The sequence below is a fragment of the Thermobia domestica genome, chromosome 3, assembly GCF_964235325.1.
Source record: "Thermobia domestica chromosome 3, izTheDome1.hap1.1, whole genome shotgun sequence".
Classification (NCBI taxonomy): Eukaryota; Metazoa; Arthropoda; class Insecta; order Zygentoma; family Lepismatidae; genus Thermobia; species Thermobia domestica.
The window spans coordinates 248,138,307-248,166,221 of NC_137456.1; the positions used below are offsets into that span (position 1 = coordinate 248,138,307).

A 27,915-nucleotide genomic window follows, 5' to 3' on the forward strand; every position below is an offset into this window, starting at 1 on the left:
TAAATCCTTCTCACCTGCATATGTATCCTGTGACTTGACCAGTTTTTTTTTATCCTCAATTTGAACCTTTATACTCCGTACACCTGCGGGAGATCGTTTTAAAAATCCGAATTATATACACATATATACGAAAGTGATCCTAAGGAAAGGCCTCATGATATGTCCCAGTGTTGCATAAATAACTTAAAACTATTCAATTAATAAGTTTGGAAATGGACCGTCTAAGAGGAGAAACATCCTCTAGCGATAGTGATTTTTCGAAATCCCTGGATGGGTATAAAGCGTCGCAGTGTGCGATTGCAGATATAAACTGTTAAAAGTTATAAACCAAGTATAGACGACGAATGGTTTTGTAAACCAATAGATATATATATACATATAGAGATATATATAAACACGAACGAAGTTAAATGGAGCGAAATGTTCTGGACACTACGAGTAGTGCGTGATTTGTGATTTGAACGCTCAAAATCATTAATATCTTATTACCCAATGTGAGGTAGAGACTCATATAAGATCTAATACACCTAAAAGTTTTTTTTTTCTTTTCTTTCCTCTTTGTTCATATTTTTTTTTAAAGTGAAATAAGTGTCTTCTTTGCGTATGTCGCAAATCATAATTTTGCTTTAGCATGTCTAAGATACAATATATGTAATTATTTTTATTTGTCAAGATGATTGAATATATAAAAATTTACTAGAATATAACACTATGTACTCTATTAATATATAACCAAGAACTTGTGCTTTTAATATTTTCTTATAATTATTTGTTTTGTTCTTTTTTTCCACTATGAATGTAATAAACTACTTGTACCTTTGTAGTTAGTTGGTTTCCTTTAAACATATATACACTGTCCTGAGTGAGTGAGCGAGTGAATGCATGATAGATTTAATATAAGCAATTTTAGTGATATCATCTGTTGTATTAACATCTATAATATATGTGTCATGTTTTAACATATGTGTTAAGGTAAATAACTTAGGTCATGAAGGACCGTCACTAACGGTTTAAATCGGCTCGAGGAGTGAAGCAAAAATAGCAGGATGAGCCTAAATACGACATCTTTCTTCCAGGAAGTTGAGACTCTTATTGATACGATACATAAATTTATATTGAGTTGATAAGTTTGATTTTTTTTTCTTCTCTCTTGGCTAATTCATATGCGTGGTCGATCCTAGAGAACAGAGTTCAGATGCTGGATGGTTATCAATCACTGGTTAGAATAACAGTACAAAGAATTAAATTTCACTTTTCTCATTTCCAGGTCTAGGTCTGGGCAACCCCACGATCGTGGTGCCTGGAGCTAGGTCTGGGTGGTATGAGGGAACATGTGTCTATTCCGAAGCATTCCAAAATTGAGTAGTCATTAATAACATTTAGAATGATTCATCTTTCAACGACTTTCCCGACCTCTTACTATATTTCCGGAATTATCCAGTAATCTGTTTCTTATTAAAATACCCCATTTCTTTTTCTTTCTTCTTTTCCTACCTCCTTCTTTTACCCTTCTACTTTCTTCTCTTTCTTTCCTATTTCTAAATGAAAGAAAACGGAGTCATGATTGAGAGTAGTCGCTATTGGCACGGTCAATAAGTTGTTTCGATGAGTTTTCTTCGGGAGTCCGATATGGAATAATTAACAATAACAAAAGGTTTATTGGAAGTTACTTTATTGAAGAATAATCATGATTTCGATTAGTAGATGATGTTTCGTAAATCGTTCTCGTTCAAAGAAAGTTAATTTTTAGCGACTCCTCTACATTGCGCTTTTCTTCGTTTACTACTATTAGTTTTTTTTTAACGTTTTCTTTCATAGATAAATGTAAAAGTCTTCTCATATCTTTTTTTTTAATTCAAACTTTATGACTGAATATCAAGGGCATGATACGAAAATTTGAAACATTGACAAGAATTTTGCTTCGCTTTAGTATGTAAATTTTTGCTGTTTAGTTGTAACTTAGATAAAAATCAAGAAAATCCGGACGGAAATTGAAAGCCGAAAAAGCAAATCCCACAAAATACTTGTACTGCATAAAGGAGACTTTTTTTTTAAATGTAGAGGGTTAACGACGAGTAAGCATAGAACTAGGGTCCACAGCGGCTCAGTAGTAGAGCGTTTACCTCTGATGCGAGGGGGTCCTGGGTTCCATCCCAATTCGCTCCAAGTGAGCTTTATGGTGAACAACACCATGTGCTTGAGTTTTCTCGGAGTTCTCCCGTTTCCTTCCACTTCCTTCATTCCATTAATTTCTCATCATTACCGTCTCTTTTATCCTCGGTGCATAATCATAGGGCGTTAAACTAAATATTTAATCTTGCAAAGAACTGGGCAAGCAAAATCGTATGCTTTAGTTATGTTTATATTTTATGTTTATATTTATGATTTAGTTATGTTTTTATGCCACAGTATTTATCAAATTTAGCATTATTGGTAATCGAAAGGAAGATTAATGTTATGTCGAGGCTGAAAGAATCGATAGTGTTGGTGAAGAATGGCGTATAGAGAACTGTACGAACAATTGAAATATGTGCTGTATGCAATGTTGCACCTATCGCTCAGTTCAATATTTTGCTAAAGAGAAAACTACTTGCGGAACATCCTCCGCCTCGTGGCTGTATTATTGTAAACTTAGTATATAATACACTTCTGGTTAAGAAACTCCTTACCAGAACTTAAAACAACTATGAAAAGATGGAAGGGCAGAAAAAATTGTAGAACAACTACTGACGTCCCGTGTTTTGCTAGTGATCTTGTTTCAGAAACGTGAGATGGGATCTTGCATCCGATTAAGGCCTTTCATTTCTAGAAGCTATATAATGTCAAAGTACACTACAGTCCGGCTCAAACCTCCTGACGTTTAAGGCGTGTCCTCCTTTTCACAATATCCCACAAAAATTGGGCGACGTTTTCTAACAACTTTGATCCTGAATTAGAAAAAAGTCATTTCAAAGGTATGTCTTTATTGATATAAATGTCACTATAGCCTTAACGAATTTGTAAGAACGAATTTGTGTTTAAAATCTTCATTTCTCGCGTTAATGTTTCACGTTATGCCTGCACATGAAAGGAAGCGAAATCCGGCAACGTCACACCTGTACACCATTGGCTTTCGATAAACGTCAAGAGGTTTGAGCTTGATTTTAGATATATTTGCCGTCATTTCTATGACCAGTCTCCATTAATATGGTATGTAGTCCATAGTGAATTGATTTGTATTATTGTGGACCTGTAATACACACAAAGGGAAAACGTAGAGCTTCCGAGCAAGGGAATATTTATTGCTGAACGTTTACTAGTAGAATATATGACATCGAAAGAATAATTGTTCTGCCTTGAAGTAAAGACAATGATATACGGTTCTTTTATTGCGATGCGATACCACTTTTAAAAAACGCTGATATAAGATACTGGCATCTCCTCGTAAAACAAAAGCTTGATTTGAACTTAAAACCAAAGGTCCTAATTTGTCATTTTATCGAATCCAATATGTCACTGGAATTCAAATGAGTTTTATGTGTAACGTGAAACTCCCTGATTCACAGCCTACACTCAAGTAAGTAAATAAGCAATTGATGCATGTAATAACCTACATTCAACTAAATCAGCGGTTCTTAACCTAATTCCTACCATGACCTTATTTTACCACATCCTCTTTCCAGTATCTCCCTTATAATTTCTGTCTTGTAATAAGCTTGTGAGGAATTTTTATTATACCTGTTGCGGAGATTTATAATAATAAAGCCCATTTCTTGTATGTAGCGGATACAATAACTTCCCTAAAAGGGAATGGATTAAAATCAAATTTGGTCATTTCATTCATATTACAAATATCAAATCCGATCCGTCATACTGTTTCAAAACGAGACCATTTGAAAAACTTCATAACTCCCTTAATTTTGAGTCATATAATAAAAAATAAAGGTAATTTCTAATTTTGGTTTTTAAAAACTTGGACAGTTGTTAAAAAAGTGAGTTATTGAGTATTTTAAATGACTAAATAATATGCGTCACGAAGATTGAATTGGACATTGTCGTACTAGTGAAATCACACCATGTTCAGGTATCTCATTAGCTTTTAATTTTAGTTGTATTTCAATATGCAGGTTTCGTTGCATTTGTATATTTCTGGTGTTCCAATATGCAGTTCTCATTAGTTTCATATCGTACCTCTTTCATTTAAATTTATTTTTAAACAACTCTGCACCTTTTGAAAATGTCTAGTAGACTTATTTTTTGTTGTTCTTAACAGTATGTAAAAAAAAATTAAAAAATATGCCTATCGGAACAAAATTCAAAATAATGTTTAAAAATATTTTCCAGAATTAGATTCTAATTGATACACGGGAATAATGTTCTAAGTCCATTTTTTTGCGAATTTGAGCTATTACCGTTTTATACAACGAATAGTGGTCTTACATATATTAAACTGTGTATTTCGAAAACGTGACCAATATCCCTGGAATTTAGCTCTGGAAGATTTATGTACTTTGGAAAAACGATCAAAGTCCACAGGTCCATCGGATAAACGATTGAAGTCCTCAGTTCCATAGTCCCACTGCTTCGATGCAAAGACGAGTTGAGTTCGTTTGTCTGTATGTTTCGTTGTGTGTTTTCGTGTTTGTGAGAATAACACAATATCAACACATAACATTCGTACACCTTTGTTTCGTCAGTTGACTCCTGTTCATATAACATTGAGTGTTGTGCTTTGCAATGGATGTACAGTTCGGATGTACAGTTTGCACCGAAAACTGGGTCCAATAGGAAGAAAAGGAAAGCATATGGGCGAGTTTTCGGATGCATCAAAACAGTTTCAACCCATGAGTCACATCACTGGAGATGATTGCGTGAAATTTGATGATGAAGTCCGGATGAAGTTTGCTCCATGTTGTGGCATTACTGCACGCAAGTTGTATCAAACATCGTTAGTGACCTGCTCAAATTCTGCGATTCCTGCCCAAAACAGAATAAAAACAACACAATATACCGATTTTTAAATTTCTTGTCCACACAACAGAATGGTTTCAGAGCATTCAGATTGCATTTCCAGTAAGGAGCCATTCGTACTTAGAATGTGACAAAAATATGGGCACAATAAATACGCGATCCAAATGTGAAACACCTAATGATAGGCGTGAGGTCAGTGAACATGCAAGCTAAAAAACAAAATCTTTCATTGTGATAAACTGTAAGCCGGAATTTTTCCGGCAATGGCCAAGATATACAGGGAAAAAATGCCCTTTCGCTCAAAGGACAATCTCACAATTCCTTGCGAAGAAGATGGATACACTGGTTCACTTTCGAAAGTAGTGATGAGCGCAAGAGTCTTGGTCTTGCAGTTTTTGCAAGAGTCTTGCATGAAAGACTAAGACCAAGACCAGGAATCCCGATGCAAGACCAAGATCAAGACCAAGGGATGCAAGACCAAGACCAAGACCAAGACCAAGACTCTTGCGCAATGATAGTTCAGTGGTAGAGCGTTCACCTTTGGTGCTGGGGTCCCTGGTTCGATCCCAGCTTGCACTATGTGAGATTTCTTGGTGGATAGAGGACGTGTGCGTAGGTCTTCTCGGGGTTTTCCCGTTTCCTCCTACTTTTTTCATTCTATCATTTCATTCATTTCTCATTATTACCATCTCTCTTAGTCTCGGTGCATAATCATGGCACGTAAAACTACAAACATATTAGTGTGTTCTTCTTCTAAAACTAAAGAGGAATGTAGTATTGAACACCGGTAATTCCGTACACCATAGGTGCCGACTACATGGGTATGGCCTTGGGTCCAAGGATCAAGCATCCGTTAGAAATTTTTAATGTGTGCTCCAAAAATTAATTTCGAAATAACATTTTCATGACATTGACAAAAGTTGTGTATGTGATCGCAAGTTTGATTTCATGGGCAGGTGCTTATACGTTAAATAATTGTTTATCAATGTAACTTTTAGCCTCTTCAGGTATATGACACACGAGGATTAAGCGATATAACATTATACAATAATAAATAATCCATATTCACAAGTGAGAGTGATTTTGTACAGTTATTTTAAATAACTTGGAGTTTGATGCTGTGTTTTTGTATTTCTCCTATAGGTCAAAAGTATTTGTATAAGTTGAGTTTACACAAAGACATGGGCAGTTGAGTCGTTTTCAGTTTTTACTCAAGTTATTCTAAAATATTAAGAGCTTTGATTATAATCGTTATTATTTTATTTTTCTCTCTCTTTTTTGGCCAATATTGCTAACATATCATTATCATAGCTATTCTGCCATTATTGGCAGGTCACTTGTTGTAACTCAGAAGCTTCGATATACGGTGGTCCTCAGCTAGTCTCTTCGTCTTGACGTAACAATTTTCTGTTTTAATACCTTCCTTCAACTACACTCTCCTTTGCTCCCTCCCTTTATTTCTTTCCACCATATTCTCTAGCATGTCCCTCATAATAAAGTTCTTCCTCAGCCAATATCCCAACCAGTTCCTTTTCCTTCTCTTAATTACATCTAAAATTCTTCTTTTTTTCTCTACTGCTACTATTTCTTACACCTTCTCATTCGTTTTCCGTTCAACCCAGCTAATGCTCTCCTTTTGTCGAAAGCCTCCATTTTTTTTTCCATCGCTTTTGCATAATGTCCATGTTTCTGTTCCATAGAGTACATATTGGAATCAGTAAAATAAAATCTCTATATTTAATTGGAAGTTTGTTCAATACAAAGATTAGCTAATCTTAGTTGAAAATTTAAATATATATATGACGCCTTTAGAGTGTAAAAATAATTTAGCAATTTATGGTATTTCTGTAATTTGTCTTGAATTTCTTTCATGCGTCTCCCCAGTTTGGGAACCCGTAAAGTATTGAATCTATTAAATAAAATATAAAAAAGATTACGAAACGTTGTAATTTATCTTATAAGAAGTGAAGCGTGGGGACCCATTGAAAAAAATAAAGGTTTTCAGCTATGTTGTATATTATCATCATACTTACACAAAAATAAACTATATTTCATTTAGAAACATACATTGTATTTCCGTTACTATTGGCGCAATGTAGAATTTATCCAGAGTAAACTTTATGTATGAAAAGTATAAGATTATTTAAAAGCAAGACTTCCAAGACTTGCAGCAAGACCAAGACCAAGACCAAGACCGAGAACAAGACCAAAGATTCCAGCGCAAAACCAAGACCAAGACTGGATGTGCAAGACCAAGACCAAGACCACCCGGGTCTTGGTCTTGGTCTTGCATTTGCTCATCACTATTCGAAAGTCGTACTTTGGTTCATATGAAATACAGAAAATTATAGAAACCTCTCAACTTCGAGAACTGCAAGCAGATCTATTGCCTCCGATAATGCAGCTTCAGCCGATTGGAATTTCCAGTGCAAAATTTGAAGACTTGCAGTTCTTGAAACAATTCTGTGGGCCATAAGCTCTACAGTACTACATTTCATTGATAATACGCAAAAATGATGTGGACGAAGACAGTGAGTAAGCTTCAGTAAATACACCCCCCACAAACAAGAGACAAGGTGAAATATTATCTCTATGGATGTATTGTTTATTCAAGAAAATATCTTTATTTTTGTTCTGTAACTGTATTTTTTTTATTTGTAAAAGTTAATCTTTGTAATCTAAATGACTAGAAAAATTCAATAAAATTGTGTATTACTTGAGAACAGAAAAAAAAAAAAAAAAAACAACATACTGAAAATGGTCCTTATCGACAACATACTGAAAATGGTCCTTATACTTTTCAATCGCTTTCTCTCACAAAGTTTAAAAATGGACTTAGATCGTTATTCCCGTGTACCCTTCAATTATATTTATGTCTTCCGTTTATCTTCGCCATCCCCAAGTTGAGAAACCCTGAACTAAGTAAATGAGCAGGAAAACGGAGAACCCTGAGAAAATCCATAAAAGTAGTAACCTCTCCCTTTCCATTAAGCCATCGTGTTTCGTATAGATATAAATAATTCAATAAACTGGCAGTGAGAGGACTTTGCAATCTCAACCCATGATCCAGTACTTTCTGGCAAGTCTCTGATCTGAATAATGAATACGAGCGAATGATGACTGGATTTCAAGTATTCACAGTTACAAGTAATTGCATTCTCTAAGTGCCTCCGGAGATCTTTTCCCCTTCCAGATGGACCACAAATTGCACTGTGGGTGGGCTCATATTTGCATTAAAGCTGATTCTCAATAGCAATACAATTTTTTTACAATCGATCTCTTTCACCGACCATAATAACATGCCACCATCCACGAACTATGTTGTAATAAAAAGAAAAAATCACAATGTGGTTATTTCCAAATAAAACTCTCTAAGTTTTTACGATGTGTTTTTAAAGGATAAAATGGAACAAAATGATTCTAGAAATTATCTTATTGCTAAAAAGATTTTTCTTCTGTTTTGTTCAATTTGTTTTTAAGCAAAGACAAAATTAAAGTTGGAAATCTCCGAACTCAGAAAGTAAATCAATTAGAGCGAGAAGATAATCTTTAAAATTGAAGTTAAAACTGCCAAACGTTACATCATAACATGGGATCAGGGGCGTAAATAAGGGCCCCGCAGAACCCGTATTGCGGGAGACCCCAAGCCATCAGGGTTCCCCAAATCCTGAAGTGAGACGGAGAGAAGGGGCCCCACTCCACGCTGTCTGCGGAGGGTCCTCAAGCCTTTAGTTACGCCACTGCATGAGATCATGTTTTGAGACGTTACAACATGATCTTGATATGGACATGGTGGCGAATGTGCTCACCCCTGGTGCAAGAGGTCTCTGATTCGATTCAGGCCAAGTGAGTTTATGGTAAACAACATCGCGTCCATTGTTTTTTTCTTCGGGGGGGTCTCCTGTTTCCTCCTAGTTATCATTCCGAAAATTCATCCATAATCATTCGTTTTCATTAATCACCCCTCTCTTTCACTAATGAGCTTAAAGAGAAATGAAATGAAATGAAATCTTTCAGTTTTACGCCCCACAATTATGCCGGCTAGGCTACATGGAACACAAAACGACAAGTTTTGTTCTACTTTTCCCATAAGTTTCCCTTTTTAAACTCAACAGCGTTGCCGTACTTTGTTTATATGCTTTTTGAAGTTCCTTTATGATAAAAAGATTTAAAAAAGGTAAAAGAAGGAAGAAAAATTAGTATATTTGCATTCCGAATTCTTAGCAAGGCTGGCACCTAAATGTTGAATTTTTCAGTGTTACATGTTGTCATCTCATGCGTGCATTGTTTGTTTGTTTGATTTGGAGTTTTAGCTTCATTTTCAGCACTGAAGTTACATAACATGTGGATATACAGCTTAACATGAGCTCCCAGCGGGAATCGAATCTGGATCTCCCGCAGCAGGCACTTAGCCAAGGGGGGTCCGGACCCCCCTCCCTTCGAGACCAGAAATAAAAATTTTAAGGAAGGATGAAACAAAATGAAATGAGAAAAAGAAGGATCAGCGTTAAAAAATTAAAAAAAAAAACTACAGGAAGCTTTTGGTTACTCTTTCTTATAAGGAGATTTGTATTACTTGCAATGTATGGTGGAGAGGTGAGCGAGATATCCTGGAAGAGTCAGGGAATTTGAAATTTCTAGAAAAGTTACAGAATTCTCAGAATTTCTGCTACTAGTCAGGGAGATTTCAAGCTTCCGAAAACATAGTGCCGTTGTGTAACAGCGTGGACATTTTTATAATAATTTTTCGTCATCGCATCCTTGCAGTGTCAAACATGTTATTTCAAAAATAATTTTCTACTGCTCCTTTAGCCTGTCATTTGGAACCGACAGTAGTTGACGGAATAATAAAAACAAAAACTTATGTGGAAAGAAAGTTCTGTTAGCATTTGATTCAACAGAGAAAGGAACGCAGATAAATTAAAATATTTTACAAAACATTATTGAGTATGCACTTTTCATAGTAGTGAATACGTACTTTTTATAATAGTTGAGGTCATAATGAAAGGAAATTGTTATATTTGGATAAACAGAGGAAAGACGTAAATATTGTAAAATCTTCAATACTTTTTATTATTATTATTATTTTACTCGAGATATCTTCATAGTTTGTTATTAAAATGCTTGCCAACATATCCTCATTTTATTGTCCTAACAAACCAATATCAGTTGATAGTAAAGTATTTCAGATTGACCAAGCTCCTAGGCCTTCAGAATTTTATGTCACGCCTTCCCCCCCCCCCCCCGTTACGAAATCCTGTATAAACGAACCAATATATGTTCCAGTAAAATAGTTTAGAATGATCGAGACCCTGGTGTGATGAACATAGTATTTCATGTCACGGACCCCCCCCCCCTTTCACGAAATCCTGGCTACGTGCCTGCCCGCAACGAAGATGAGTACGCTAACCAAATAAGCACGAGGAAGCTATGTTATACATACAGTTCATTAGTTTAAGAAATCAACGTAACACTTCTTTCTAATAACGATAGAAAGGAGTTACACGTTCTTCAACAGATTTTGACAACATGAACATTGCGGTAATAGCGTAGATAAAGACTGAATTTTGTTTCAAAGCAAACTCGAGGTCAATGCAGGGGCGGATCTAGGACGGACTTCTAGGGGGGGGGTAATACTGCTACTTAGACTTACTTTTAAGAGCTCCAAACTCTGGGAAGGGTTTTATTTATATATATAAAATAAGAAAGTTTCCTCTTCAGAAAGGGCGATCGGGGTGATTGCCCTCCCTTGGATCCGCCCCTGGATCACTGTTTATCCTGATTCTCGAGTTATATGCTTCTTTCTGTTATTCTTACACAGTGAAATTTGCTCAACTTTACTTTTACTACAGACAACGCAGATGAACAGTGTTGCGCAGTTTTTAAGTATTTCATAGAATTGCAGTATAGATGGCAATAGTTTAAAATTGACAGTTTTTTTTTTTTAATAATAATATCGTAAGAAACTACTATAATTTTAACTTTTGTAAGCATGCTTTTAAAAATTTTAATAAACTTGCTCATTCTATGGGCTATGAGAGCTGCAGATTCAGTATCATTCAGTAGAAATTGGAGCATCTAGGAAATACCTGTATGATAAACAGTCTGAAAGTGCTTGTGATAATATTTAACCTATGCATGTAGTAAAGAATTGTACTCTTATTTTATACCATAAGTATTTATTCCATAAATTAATAATTCACTTATATAAATCTTCAACTTTTAATTTTGTATTTACAGTAGTTTCACATGGTTTCATCAGTTCAAAAGGAAATTTTTGTCTTTAAAGCCAAGCAATTGTAGTAAAAAACAAAATCTAATGTATTATTATTATTATTATTATTATTATTATTATTATTATTATTATTATTATTAATAATAATAATAATAATAATAATAATAATAATAATAATAATAATAATAATAATAATAATAATAATAATAATAATAATAATAATAATAATAATAATAATAATAATAATCTGCCTTTCGGCAGCTTCTGGGACTTGTTTTTTATTTTTTATTTTTTCAATTTTAGATTTGGGCCTGGAACCTAAAACCTATTTTCAGCTTCTTCTTTTAACTCCCAACATTTTCTTCTATTTTTCAAATCATCGATCAGTTCTGTTCTTTTTCTTCCTATTCCTCGTTTTCCTTCTACCTTTCCTTCTATGGCGCCATGAAGAAGAGTTGATTTGAGTTTAACGTCGGTATGAAGGCGCCATAGAAGGAAATGGATTGGATTGGAATGGATTGGAAAGGAGTTGGATTGGACACAATTTCTTCGCAATATGTGTCCAATCCAATAGGCCTTCCCACGAAGGATTCTGGCTAGAAGTGTCCTCTTCTCTTCTATCCGTTTTAAAAAATCTTTGTTGCTCTCTTGTCCATTTTATATTCTCCATTTTCCTCCAACACCACATTTTGAAGCTCTCTAAATATACATGTATACAATTTGTATAAAATATATATTTCAAAACTTATCTGTTTTACATTCATTAGTTTAATAACGCGATTGTATGGCGAAAAATGATTAATAACAACATAATATCTTTAGCTCGTATACTTCAAGGCATCCTGTTTTTTCATCTAGGCCATCTAGTCATCCTCTCCTAAGTTAAATGAGAAAGTAATGTTGCCAGTTTAGCAGGCTGTTCCCTTGGACCCTCACCGTATGAACGATGCAACATTGTTGGGAAACGATTCGGAGTTTATAAGTTCTCTGTTCTCTCAGAACAATGTGTACGTTCCCTGTTTCATTTTCGGGTGCTCTTACGTTCTGTTCCGACACCCTGCTGAAATTAAAATGGTTTTTCATTTAACAAACCTTAGCAAACAAACCTTAGTGAGCCTTAACAGTGTGGAGCCTGAATGGTGGTTAAATTAAAAAAAAAAAAAAATCCGCCTTTTGGATTAAAACCCACCAATGCCTCCGGACTTTTGATACACCCTACATATGTCTTATGTTTATCAATCTATTCCATCATTCTAATACCCAATTTCCAGTTTTCCGTACTCCTTTGAACAAGAGGAAAGAAACCTGAAACCTAAAACCTATTTCCTGGTAGAATACTCAAAAAATAGACAATAGGTTTGATAGCGTGTTTGAGCACTCCCTTAGGATAGCCAACTTGCATGTATTATACGGGAGCTCTCGGAAGTTTCAGTCTTTCCCTTCCCCGGATTTGATTTTATTTAGGAGTTTATATCTCCTGTGTATCTCTCTCTCTCTCTCTCTCTCTCTCTCTCCGTTCTGAATATACACTATCTAAAGTGAGAAGCTGGCAGTGAAAATAGCAGTACTTTCCTAAAATTTAATGTCATGTTTCCGTTTCGGGCTTAAAAGAAAGCGGAGTTTTGCAAAAGCAATAGTTTAAGTCAATTCCTCATACACATCACAGGTGCCTAAAGGCATTTAAAAAAGTTAAATTTGATTCAAATGTACTAATAGTTATTGGTGCACTCCTCTCAAAAAATCTTAGATCCGGCCCTGTATATATATATATATATATATATATATATATATATATATATATATATATATATATATATATATACCACCGGGTGATATCACTGTTCAACGGACCCTTCCAGACTTGGAGACAGCAAAAACAGTTCATGTCAATATTTAATTTAAGGTGTACAAAACGTTAATTCCTCACTCCCTATCTATGCCACGGCGTTTGCATGTAACACATATTGCACATTATTTCTTGAGAAGTTTGCAACACTGATTTGCGTTTACTATCTTTTTTGTCTTTATTTTCATTGTTGTTTAAAATGATTATATCCAGTTTAGGTCATTCTATTTACAAAAACAGAACTTTCTCTTGGGTTGGCAACACTGTTCATCCGGTGATGTTCGTCAATACACGGGCAGATGTAATCCTTTCTCTAGTTGCTTCGTACAAAGTTTCGTTTCTCTGTCTCTTTTAGTTTCTCCCTTATCACGATTGGACATTCTAAATTACTGTATATTATGATATTGGAAACGTCATTTCATGACTGTCAAGTCTGCACGGGTTAACGTTCTCGCAGGGAGCTCCTATTTCACTAACGCGTGGTTACCGTCACGTAGAATACATTTAGCGGGTGTGCGTATCGCAACACGAAATTACCCTATACCCTAAATAAGGTACAGACAGCCTAATATATAGCTTCATTGCTTCATTGCTTTCTGATGAATAAGAAAGTTTAACTTTTTCTATATTTTTGTATATCAATCACAATGAATTTTAGTATTATTATTTTCTTTTCTTATTATTATCGGCCCCTTTCTTGATATGTGCATCGTGCATATTCAAATTTGAGAGAAAATTAGCTAATATCTCTTTATTTATTTTGACAATTCTCAAATTTAAGAGATAGGCCAAAGCACCCCTCCCAAATTTTAAAAGGAAAGCATCAATATACCGGAGTGTTTAGTCAAAAGTATACCACAGCTTTCCAAAGATTGCATATTGTACCACCAATAAGATATTCGGTTAAATATGACCATGTGTAGTAACATGGACAGGATAAGTGTTTTTCCTTGCATAACCGGATTTGAGGAATTGAGATCTATTAATGAGAAAATCAGTAAATGTAATACACATGTTTCGCAGAATTTTGGTTGAAGGAAGTCCGCATAACGTACCTGAGTCAAGAAGAATTCGAAATAACGAAATTAATAAATAAAGTAATGAAAATATGAATGATTGTAAGGTTTCAAGAGTTGGACGTCTGATCGCAGACCCTTCGTAGTCAGGGCCGGATTTCCATGTTTTGGGTCCTAGCGAAATTGCCGCCCCTCCAACCACACCAATCGCACCGCTCTCCAAAACTTCCATTCTCCTGGATTCACTTCTAAAAATATTACTTTTACGTTTGCTACTGAATTATAATTATTACTATTACTAGTTATTAATGTGCTTACTTCTTATTACTCACTTTATGTAATAACTTGTAATTCCTATATCTGGCCAGCATTTGGAGTGTCGAGCTGCCTACTGCCGCCCTTTTCAGCAGATCCACTCACAACTGATCAAACAATATTCGCTACGACTAATCTGCTACAATATTATCTTAGTCACGGCCATTAAAAAATGGATATCGCTTATTTTATTGAGTCGTTGGTAAAATATGTATTTTCAATAGTTTTATCGTTTTTAAATATTTTTTAAAAAATTGCCGCCCTGGTCCTGGGCCCATGTGGCCCATGCTTAAATCCGGCCTTGCTCGTAGTGTACGGGCAGAACTCGAGGCGAATGCAGCGCTCAATGGAACAAACATACGCGATCAAGTTTTTTGTGGATTAGTTTTCTTTTAATTGTCGAAAGAAAGGAGAAAGCTTTCCGAGAATGGAGGCAAGATGACATTTTGTGAAATCATAATTGTTATATATAAAATTCACAAAACGCGTTTTCTCTTACATGAACAACAGTGGTCTGATTACAGGATCCCAATAAATTTAAATTTAACGACAGCCAAATTGGAAGTCACTGTGAATTTTCTGAATTCACTTGTGAATTGTGAATCTTCTGACTTTGCAGCTAAATGAGTTTTAGAACTTCTGCATTTTAGAACTTACACAGCTAAATTATTTTAAAGACTTCTGCAGTTTATGACATGTGTAGCTAAATTACATTTAAGACTTCTGCATTTTAGAACTTACGGAACTAAATGATTTTAAAGACTTCTCCACTTTAGAACTTACGCAGCTACATGATTTTTAAAAATTCTGCATTTTAGAACTTACGCAACTAAATTATTTTTATGGCTTCTGCACTTTAGAACTTACCCAACTAAATGATTTTTTTAAGACTTCTGTACTTTAGAACTTACGCAGCTAAATGGTTTTTAAGATTCCTGCATTTTAGAACTTTCGCAGTTTAGTGAATTTAAAGATTTCTGAACTTTAGAACTTACGAAGCTAAATGAATTTTAAGACTTCTGCACTTCAGGTTGGTTGATCTGGAGTTTAGCGTCCCATGGCTTCCCCACCAGGAATCGAACGCAGCCTTTCGCGCATCTGCACTTTAGGAACTGTGTATTTTAGAGCTTATGCAGCTAGATGATTTTTTAGAACGTCTGCATGTTAATCATTTTTACGGGTTGTACACTTCAGGACTTATGCATGCGAGGTGTAATACAGTTTAAGATTTCTGCATGTTAGGTCTTGTGTATTCAGGTGCAACACAGTCTAATTATTCTGAATGTAAGACTTCTGGCGCGACTCCATCTTTAAACACAATTCTTGCACTTGTTCAACGATGTCTCGTGTGTGTGTACTCTATAGAAGATAATTTCAGTTTCCATAATTAATACTAATTCTCTTTCACTGTCAGTTTAATTATGAAATCAGCCCATAGTAGGGAGGAGCAATAGAAATATTTTTCTGCACTGAAGTCAAACATTTGGGTATGTTTTTCCTACACCCACTCAAGATCCACATTTAGGAGAAGAGAACCTATTCTTAGTTTATAAAGAAAAGGTAACATTCTGAGAGTCACTTGGAGAACGAACGGATGTGCGTCGATTTTTTTTCTGTTTCCCTCTCTTTCCTATTTTTATTTTTATTTTAACTGGTTTTCATCATACTTGCACTGTGCCCAAGAATCTATTTTTGAGTACCATGTTGTTGCGTGAAGTCGTTAAAAGAACGTGGCAGAAAATATGACTATGAATAAATATATCAGGAACACAACAACGACCATCACTTGGGCCAAAAGGTACAAAAATATATATGGACTTCTTGTTATTTTATTCGAGCGAATGGTTATGAGGAAAGACGCATGAAATACGAGTTTCAAAATAAAGTATATGCCAGAGGGCGTAAATCTTTAAAATGTAGCCTACTTTTATATATATCTGGATATAAAAATCTTTCCTGTTTCAGCAAATACTTTTTAAAATGCAGTAATTTAGGAACACTCAAGAAATTCAATTACTTTTTTTTTTAAAAAAAAAAAAAGAAAAGAAACATGTACAGACAAAGCAAAAGTTTAAAACCTTTCTCAAGCAAATACATTTTCGTTAAATGTAATTACTAGGACCCGGATTTTTATGTGCTAAAGAAAGAAAAAATACTTGCTGAAAATTAGAAAATATTTAACAAAAGATAACAAGGAAAAGTATGGGAAAACGCCCAACATAAAAATAAACACTGGTACTCACCAATAGCTCTTATTCATCAGATGTCGAAATTCCATGGGCATTGCAGTGAATAACCAACATCTTTTCCAAATTGTCCATCGTAAAGCCATGCCTATTTTCACGAAATAATGCCTTATATTGAGAAAAGGAACATTCTACATCACACGATGTTAACCTCCCGTATTTGAAAAGGGGCATATTACGAATATTCACACCTTCAACTTCACTTGTGTTTTTTGGCCTTCCAATACTTCAGATATTTTACATAGGGTTTTATAGCCAATTTTTTTTTCAAACAAATCTTTTTTAATTTTTTTTTTAAGATTTCAGCTTTCGAAGAACATTCAGCAGAACACACTGTACTTCTTTAACCGAAGTACTTAATAAATCTCCCGTATTTTCTAGTTTCTTTATAGAGTGACTCAAGAAACCGAAATTGGCAGATATGAAAGCCAAGTCACATTTCAAGCCACTGTCACTAAATTTTGAACAATTTCAATGGATGAACCATAGATTGGGCAGAATTTATAAGGACGTGTTTCTGCAGGTTGGAAATTGCTTGTAAATTCGATGGATACATTTATGTAGCCTATTCTTTTCCCGATAGAGAGAAAGAAAAACATCATTGTGAAATTTAGAATAAAAAACGGAGAATTATTAAAAATGTGTATTTATTCCAAAAATGTCCAAAATATTTATTTACATAACTTTTTTTTTAGAAAATATGTATTTTTATGTGAAATAAAATTTGTAATTTACACTTGCAGACTCTTAATTTGAATAATAAACTTTGTTTTGGGCTTGTACGTGTTTGAAAAACAAAATATATTTTTACATACAAATCCGGGCCTTAGTAATTACTAATAAATGCATCATTAAGTCGACAAATGTTCACCTTTGTTCATTCCGCTCATACCGTTTTTTTTTTTCTTTCTGCTAATATCAAATTCTCTTTTAAAAATACATAAATATTTTTTTGTACTTATTTGGCAGCTTAAATTTATAAGAAGTTTATGGTTTATTACAGGGTACCCTTTACACATTGGAATAAATATTTCTACTATATATATATATATATATATATATATATATAAAAGAGGAAGCAAAAAATTGAATTTGGTCGTCATCATAGGCTTTTACAATCAGAAATGGTGGTGAGAGAGATATAGAAAATGAAATGAAATGAAATCTTTAAGTTTTACGTTCCACGGTTATGCCGGTTAGACTAAAGGAGACGGTGATAATGAGAGATGAGTGAAATGGTGGAATGAAGAAAGTGGGAGGAAACGGGAGAACCCCGAGAAAACCCACGAGCACGATGTTTGTCCACCACAAAGTTCACTTGGCGGGGGCTGGGATCGAACCCGGGACCCCAAGCACCAGAGGTGAACGCTCTACCACTGAGCCACCGCGGAGAGAGATATAGAGTAAAGGGAATGAGATACGAAAATAAAATAAAATAAAATAACACATTACACTTGGTAATGCCTAGAGAAGAGAAGAGAGAAACAGAAACTCAAAGGGGTTAACATAAAGCAGAGGTGCCCACAAAGGGGGGCTTGGCGCAAACTGCGTCATTGAAATATTTGGGAGGTTAAAATCTATATAAATATGTTTGAGAGGGTGTAAAAATTAATCGAAAAGATTTTTTCATGGAAGACCACCTACGGATAGACGATTGGGGAAGGGGGTGCGTCATGGCCATAAGGGGGGCTGAGCACCACTGCATAAAGTGTGCAGAATCAGCAAGGATTATGGCAATTACCTATTTTCAACGAACCTAAAAAGTTCATTACTTAATTCTCTATGTCTGTGTGTGTGTCTGTGAGTCTGCCAATCTGCGAATTTTTCAATGTTGAGCCCTCCATTCGATAGAACATCAAAAACTATCTCAGAAAGTGATGGCATTTTTCGCGTCACTCTTACCGTTCCCGAGATATTGGCCATAGAAGTTCCGATTTCGGGTGATTTGAGGAACCATATCTCAGGAACCGTAAGTCATAGAGAAATGATTTTGGTGTTGATCAATACCTAAGAGAATGGTGAACATTTTGGTTCCAAATAGTAATCCAATGGCCACTGGCCAACAGGTCACCGTTACCCAGATGTTGGATAAAAAAAAGTTTGATTTCAGTAGACTTAAGGATCTCGGGAACCGTAAGTCATAGAGAGATTATATTTTGCGAATTTTTCAATTTTAAGTCCTCCATTTTGACCACTATAATGATTAATTTCGTATTCTTTAAATAGCCGTTTTACATGTTGATTATAAAATTCACCACCTAAATCTGTTTGTATGTTAAACACGGGGAATTTATTATTTAAAAAAATGTTATTGCTTTTACAATTTCAGGACCTTTCTTTGTTATTAACGGAACACAATACGCATATTGTGAAAACATAATATATATTTATAATTATTATTATATTTTGTTATATTTTTCATATCTGCTAAAATCCATTTGCAATGTTTGTTGTCTTCATAAAACAACATATCGTAGAACGTTTTAACAGAACTTGTAAACAAAACATGTGTAAAAAAATTAGTACGCAAGGAAATTATAAACGGATAGATATATTACGAAAATTGCTTAGTGAGTATAATAATAGTAGAGTACATGGAATAATTGGTATAAAACATGTAAAAGTTAAGAAACATTAATTCTTTTTAAGTTCGCTCTAGCAATGCTCTTAGAGCATTTCAACTGGTTTATTTTCATTGTTGGAGCTGCTGCAGATACATAAGCTTTTTGATACAAGCAGGTAAACGAATGATTCTTTTAAGCGTTTTAGTGATAATTCAACGGGGAAAGGGAAGAGTCTCAAAACGGGAAATCTGATAGCCTTGTAACATTGTTGTACATTCATACTTTTAGGAAAATTTTATTTTCTAGACAAATATAATCATATATGAACAATATATCATTTAAATCATGCGTAGAGTATCATCACAATGGAATACAAGAAATTAAAAAAATTACTCGACCCAGCCAGGATTCGAACCTGGAATCTTCTGATCCGTAGTCAGACGCGTTATCCGTTGCGCCACTGGGCCACTGACGCAAGCTCCCCATTTTACTGCCTAAATGGGGAGTGCTTCTATATAAATATTTTCTGGATAATCTATAGGAAAAGCAAATATTATTTGTTTCTCTTGGAAGTAGATCAACGAGTTTTTGTCATAAAAATCGAGGAGAACTGGATATCAGGTAAAGGAAACAAGACACAAAGCGGTATAAGCGGCACCATACTGCATTCAGTTTCTTTTTCCCGCCTCGCTAGCAGCACATAGCTACATGGAGGGAGATATGCAGATAAAGTGATGGCTTGTTTAGAAAGGCAAAGGTTCGAATAAATTAATTATTCTTTCATGTATACCGATATTGAATTTACAGAAAGATATTTGGAACGATGATGAAATTTATTTTATTTACCACGTACGTTGAAATTTGTAGCCTACATAACACCACACTTTCTCCTAGATTTTTTTTTCTTTCCCCGTGAGGGCAAAATCAAAATATGAAGGAGGTGTAATGGAATATTGCATAAGAGACTAGTCAGCAGCAGGGCCAACAATTCGAGGGGCCATGACAAAAGGGAACCCATTTCAGTTTCAGATATGAGGTTAGGATGTTAAAATTCACTTTGTAGGCCTACTATGAAATCGAAACTAATATGTTCGTTTTCGATCATTTTTATGTCACACTTCCCAGTTCCTCCTTCGTGTGCTAGAGGATCTTACCTCCACTGGGGCTGAATTTGGACTTAAAGGGCATCGGGAATGTCACCAATTAACTTAGGTATACGGTCAAAAAAACTATAGGCCTAGGCCTAGATTCGACACAACTATCTGTCGTTTCCAACTATTTTTTGCATGTCACTATTTCCCCTCAGAGTTGATAATGAGAGCTGAACTTGGACTTCAACAGCATCGAGAGTGTCACTGTTCATTTCAACAATCCCGAAAACTATGGATTCGAAACTATACTCTGTTCAAAATAAGAAACGAATTGACATTTAGAGAAAAGCTGTTACTCTGTTGCCACATCATGAGTATGCCGCTAAGGCGTCGCCTCTATAACTCTACCCTCTCATATGAAAAAGAGTTATAGAGGTCACTTCAGCCCTCACAATACTCTTTTACAGATTGTAAATAATATGTGCTACTAAAATTGATTGAAATTGCTTTAGGCATTCCAGAGAATTACTGAAACGTACACTATATTTTATATATTAGGGTGGTCCTTTTTTTTCAACTTCCGATTTCTTGATTATTATTATTATTATTATTATTATTTTTTTAAGTCTCACCACACTAAGATTGTTCCACATCAGACCAAAGTAACTCGTAAGAAAAATTAGCAAAGTTGGATAATATTAAGTGGTGCCCCAAACTCAAATTTTTAATGCATTTACAGTACATAACATGAGGCAAAAATACATTGTAAGTTTTGAAAGACTACTGTAAGTTATTAAACATACAATGAAGTAATAACCATTAAATTGTTAAACGTAAGTTTTAAATAACGTTAGATATGTGTTAGATATGTAGAAAGAAGTTCCAAAAACTATATAAATATTCAGTGGCGGATCCGGGATATGATCAACGGAGGGGCTAAACCATAGTTTGCCGCTTTATCCAATTTAAAGCGGGATTGAAGGTCATTTTATCCAGTGTATACCTGAGCGTAAGGGGGGCTATAACCCCTATATCCTCCCTTCTATCCGCCCATATATATATATATATATATATATATATATATATATATATATATATATATATATATATATATATAGATAGATAGATAGATAGATAGATAGATAGATAGATAGATAGAGATGAGTCACTATGTTTGTGACTTAATAACTGTTGAACCTCGACCGATCTCAATCAAATTTTCAACATAGTTGAGTTCGGGCCTAGGATAGTTTTTATCACTTCACTTTGACGATGCAACGGGTAGGGACATGGGAAGATATATAAAATAATCGAAAATGGCCGATATTAGTGTTGAATCCATAGTCTGTGGGGTTGCTGAAGTGAATAGTGACACTTCCGATGCCGTTTAAATCCAAATTCAGCCCCGCAACTTGGGGAAGGGGTAAAAATGATTGTAAATGACCGATATCAAAGAGCGCTTGAGTAATACGTAGTAAAAAGTCACTGACTAACAAAACATATTACTATTTTTTTTTCCTATTTTAACCCGGCGAAGCGGGTGATTGACTCTGGTACGTCACATGACCATTTCTTATTTATTTTATTTTTTTAAATCCAATATGACGTACTTCCAAATCTCCGCCATGATAGCACTACACAATAATAGATACGGATCTTCATCTATTACCACTATCCAATATATGGTTTCACTCTCTCTAGCCGTTCCAAACTTACAGGATAGCCTACATTTGCTTCATAATATATACTGTAAATGTACTCAAAACTTGAGATCACTTAGAGCACTATTTCATATTATTTAATTGAGCTAATTTTTCTCATGATTTACATTAGTCTGATATCGAACCATTTTAGGAAGTGAGACTCAAAAAATCTCGGAAATCGAAAAATAAATACCATCCTACTATTTATACCTATTAGATATACCATCCTACTAGATATAGATAAAAGGATGGTAGCTATTTTTATTGCAATATGCAAGACAATGACAATATGACAATATGCAAGAGGTGTTTTTGTCTTCTTTGATGTCACTAATCACCTCCCGGAATTTGTGCACATCTTTTAGGTTCACCCTGTATATATGTACATATATACTTCTAATAATTCAAAGTGCAAATTATGCAACACACATAGTCCATGTTTGCAAATTAACTATGTAAGACATTACAAAGGAAAACTTCTGACATGCTTTTGGATTATTGTGCATTTATGTTTCAACTCATTACAGAGTAAAGAAGGTAAAGTTCCTTACTCAGTGGTTTTATCCAGTTTAGTGTGTCACTTTAACCAATACCAAAAATAATTATGCAGAAGGAAAAATGTTATGTTATGCATATTTAGGTAACAAATCTTATTTTATGTATTTTGCTCTCTGTAATATATAATTGCGTATTGACCGCCTGAGTTTGTCGCAGCAAGAACTTCTGTTCATTCTTACAAGAGAATTAAGAATCATTGAGACATTTACGACTGGATAGGAATGGTAGAGTGAAAAAAGCATATATGTTCAAGATTTTATAAGTGATTGAAACATACACACACACACACACACACACACACATATATATATATATATATATATACAAGGGCGATCCAAAGGGGGCTAAGGGGCCATAGTCCTCCTTGACGCTCAGGTTTACACTGGATAAAATGGGCTTCAATTCTGCTTTACACTGGATAAAACGGCAAATTGTGGTTTAGCCCCTTCCTTGATCATACCCTGGATCCGCCACTGTATATATAGGTTTATATATAAGATATACTCCATAGGGCTATTAACTTTTTTTTTTGTCATTAATCGAGGTGGGTACAGCCACTTATGAACACAATATTTAACAAACAGCGTAAGAAATTTGAGTTATTTTAGACGATGACAAAAAGTCCATTTACAAAGATAAGACATCATTTCATCTTATTTACAACTGATATTTTATCTTTATCTTTATACCGCGGCACGTAAGTCATTATTTAGTGAAGAAGATATGCGATGAAAAACTTAAAAAAAGAAAGAGAGAGAGAGAAAGAGAGAGAAAGGGTTTCGATATGTGAATATGCAGATGACGTGGCAAAAACGTAATGCCTAAATACTTTTAAAAAAGGGGGGAAAATAAAAATAAAAATAGGAATAAACAGTGTGTTTAGGATATACTTATATTTTGAAGAGCAGGACTTGCTAGAATATATAGTGGAAAGAGAACGAGGGTTTCAATGGAAGAGATTACAATTGATGGATGAAATAAAAGATAACCAGTGGCGTATGTGAAGGGGGTTCCGGATTTTAATGCACAAATACCTGCTTTAACAAAATATTCTGAAAAATAAATACTTACAATGTTAAGACATGTGTACAAAAAAAAAAAAAAAAAAAAAAAAAACTGAAACGATATGAACTTGGGAGTTTAAACTTCCTTCTTGGTAGGGTTGCCAAGTTTTGAAAATGGAAATATCAGACACCTTTCTGGACCTTATGTATACTGTTAAGATTGTGATATCATCTCTTGTCAAAAATGTGAACAATCTAAAAGTGGTTACTTCACATAAAATTGAGCGATTCGGAGCTCGAATTTAATAACTTTAGTTACTTTTGAAGGATTTTTTTTCTTTAAAGAAACTTAAGAGGCCTTATCACTGCAAAATTAAAATACCGCTAATTTTACAGTAATTATGTGATATCTTGAAATAGATAAAAGATAGTCGAAAAGTGCAACAAGACCTCCCTAGACAGTATTATTTTGCGTGAGATACCGTTATCACGACTCATTTATCTGCTTTCGATTTCCAGCCATTTAGAAAATCGGCATTTATTTTCGCGTTTCTAAATAACAGCAAAAAGAAAAGCTACTAGGTGACTCGTGATAACATTAAGTCATGCAAAATAACATCGTCTAGGGAGGTCTTGATCCACTTTTCGATTATCTTTTATCTATTTGAAGATATCACATAATTAATGTAAAATTAGCGGTATTTTAGTTTCGCAGTGATAGAGACTCTTAAACTGATTTCAGTTTTGATTGAGATTGTGATTTTTGAAGTCCACCATCAATAATATTTCGTATTTAAAATAGAAAAGCAAATATAATTGGCAATATAATTATGGCATGCACAAAATATAATTGAAAAATAAATCTTACGAGCTTCTCTGGGGCTGGTTATGTCTCGTAATTTCTACATATGTTTGCGGAATCTGGATGTATTATTTAATTGGAAGATGTAGCTGAGAATGAAGCAGTGCTAGCTATACGCTCTTGAAAATGTACTTTTGTTGACTTTCAGCAGTTTTGATAAATTCAGTAAATTTTCCTGCCTTCAACTCTTCAGCAAATTTCGAGCACAACAGGTCTATATCAAAGCGAATTATAAGCACTACTTTATCCAAAATAATATGAATAGAACAGAGAATAGGATAGTAAGAGGAAAAATGTTGGGGAGATTTAACGTTAGGTTTTGAGGTGGTATCGGAAATCGGACAAGCAGGTCAAAAACCGAACTGTCCGCTAAAATATCGGACGGTTGGCAACTCTACTTCTTGGATGAAATTCTGTATACGCCACTAAAGAGAACTAAACTTAATTGCATTAAAACGATGTGGATTACTGATATGATGGTGCAAATGTGAATGAATCTCTTTTGACGGCAGTGAGCTACCAGTAATGGCAAAATACTTATGATGAGGATGCTGATTTAACTTTATTGATCTAATTCTGTATTTTCTAAAGAACAGTCTCACCTTGGTTTAACCTTCCAGAAAATGAGGAACGGGAACGCTTCGAGAAAGCCGATTAAGCATTAATGTATTCTCTTTTGTGAATTTCCTTCCGGAGTTGTCTAGTAATCAATATTGATTGACACATTTAACCCAGAATGAAGAGAAATTTTTCATCATAATAACTAACCGTGCACTTACAAATGTTACAGGTCTGCACTTAAAAATGTTAAATTATTATGATTTTCTGGCTAATTTGAAATTTGGTTCAAGGCTGCTCTTGAAGCAAAAAATAGAACACTAAAAGAACAGAGCAGACATATAGACACACAAAAGAGATAGAAATGGTAGAACGAGACTAGCATTTACATAAAGTAATATCTTCATACTTTATATTCTCATGTTCGCTTGATCTTGTTTCTTGAGAGACCTAAAGGAAATTTTGTTCTTCGGTATATTTAATGCTAAAAGATTTCTTCACGTTTTCTTTGTTTCTTCTTTGAACTGTTCTTTGCTTTGACAATTATAAATAAAATCTTCAAAGAAGTTGAATATTGGACTCTGCTTACATCATATGAAAAATATAAACGGCGCTGAGTACATTTACCATCTTTAATCATGAGCTCACTGATTTTTGTGGGGAGTTACTGTTGTAGAATAGGAAGAAAAGAAATCAATATAATCACATCATTAGAGCTCCAATGCATTTCAAAGAAAACTGAAAAAATAGTTTCCCACATAGATCAATGAGGTAAAGAACAAAAAATGGGACACATAGAAATATTCATCTATATTTGAAAAGGAATTTTATGTGGTATGATCAGTGTTCGGAGTGTGAAAAAAAAAAAAAAAAAAAGCAGAGACGGTATGTTTTATTTCGATTATGACTCGACATACCGGCTATCTAAATGTTGAAGTACAGTGAGGTTATGTTGCCTAAAAGATTTCATTTCTATTTACATAATGCCTAAAAAATCATTGAAGAGTTTCTCTTGTAGCTACGGGGAGAGGGACATGGAGAAACGTTGATCCCCGCCCAAAAGTAGAAAATGTCCCCATATGTCGTATTATAGAGAATTATACACAAAAATTCTTTAAAACCAAGTTTTTATATTAACAATTTCCTGCGGGAAAACTGCCGAGCCCCCCACTCGACTGAGGAATATTCCAAACCCCCGGAAGATCCGCTCACCACAGCAGACAACCCCTAACTCTGACCATGCTCAAAACACGACATTTATATGCATTAAGGCAAGAGGACACACACATATATAAGAAAGAAAAACAATTCAATATGGCTCATCGAAATATAAACTAGGTGAACTTCTTTGAAGACACCTCATTTTAAAGACAAAAGGTAGGAAGAAGATAACAAAATTATCGGTGTTGTCAACTTAGAAATTATTTCTGTTAGAAATAAAATCTTTTTACATCCAAAACTATTCGTCAATTGCTGTGTATAAAAACGTATCTATTAAAGGTGTTTATCATCTATTCTCCAGTGACGCTATGCCTTGATCACAGAAAACCCAGAGGCGGTATGCCTTCATCACGCAAGAATCAGAGACGATATGGCATACCACCACATAGGGTTGCCAATTTAGCCACTTTGCTTCTAGATCTGACCACTTTGAGAAACTGGCTAGCCACGAATTTTCCAAAAAGCCACTAGTGGCTTTTCTAGCCATATACTTTTTGCTTTTAGCCATTTTTTGAGTTTAGCCACTTTTTGATATATTCTGTTTGTCATTTTACTATTTTCTGAAGTTTGATGCGATCTCTAGGTGGTAACATTCTAAATCCCACTGCTAGAATTTGTCCCCCATAAAATATAACATTAATGGTTATATTGATTCTTCCTCATATCTTGGTTACACATCAGAGAATGAGTTCAAATCCTGTAGGTTACTAGTAGACGTTGAATGAAATTTTCAGGGAAGACATGTAAGTTTTAGTAAAAGCCTCTTTAAAGAAATTCAAAATAGACTTCTTGATAATTTATACACCCTTTAGAAAATGTCTCTTTTGAGTGTCAATAAGGATTTGAAACCGGTGAATTCAGGGTGTCCCGACAAAACGTACCAGCGACAAAACGTACCACTTGAATTTTCGCGACAAAACGTACCACTTTTGACGACCTGTCATAAATGACAACCTGTCATGGTTTAATTAAAGCATTTCTGATATTTATTCCACGACAAAACGTACCACTTATATAAATTACAACCTGTCTTGGACCAATTAAAACATTTCGGATATTTAATCCGTGACAAAACATACCACTTCAAGTTTTTTTTTTTTTTTTTTTTTTGTCTCAGATTATTCTCCAGATCGAACAAACTTCTCTTAAAGGTTCTGTACGTGACAAACGTAACATTAAACACGTTTATCAGCGAGTAAGAGAACACGAGTCTTCCAAAATACATTAGACCAATGTGGATGCTTACATATCTAACAAAAGAGAACATAATGTTAAGAAACTACTTCCTCATGAACAGGTAAAACAACGGCAGTATAAGGTTGAGAAGAACAGACAGGTAATGTATCGAGTTGTCAAAGTGCAGAAACTCATTGGTAAAAGAGGGCTCATTTACAGAGGAAATGTAGCAGCCTATAAACTGAAAGACACAGCTATAGATCATGGAAAGTTTTTGGGTATTATTCCTTTCTTAAGCAAATTTGATCTTCCCTTAAAAGTGATTTAGATAAGGTCACCGAGAAGTCATATACGAGGAAGTAAGCAGGATAGTGGTCGCATAACTTTTACTAAACACGGTGAATTTTGTTTTGAATGCTATCAACACACTTTTCAGAGAAGATATTTCGAAAGAAGTCTCTCAAGCTTCAATATTTTCTGTTCTATTAGACACTACTCAAGATATAGTAATTTCAGGCCAGTGCTCTGTTGTTTTACGGTATGTTGTTAAAATGGTTGTTAAACAAAATA

At 34.6% G+C, this 27,915-nt stretch overlaps 1 long non-coding RNA gene and 1 other non-coding gene across 2 annotated transcripts in view; both read right to left on the reverse strand.

The window, feature by feature from the left end:
- Window positions 1–27,915, reverse strand: part of LOC145681007 (uncharacterized) — a 200,852-nt gene that overhangs the window by 108,497 nt on the left and 64,440 nt on the right. The gene's annotated exons all lie outside the window — the stretch shown is intronic.
- On the reverse strand, window positions 19,567–19,639 carry TRNAR-ACG (transfer RNA arginine (anticodon ACG)). The gene has a single exon. It is a non-coding gene; the product is annotated as a tRNA-Arg (tRNA).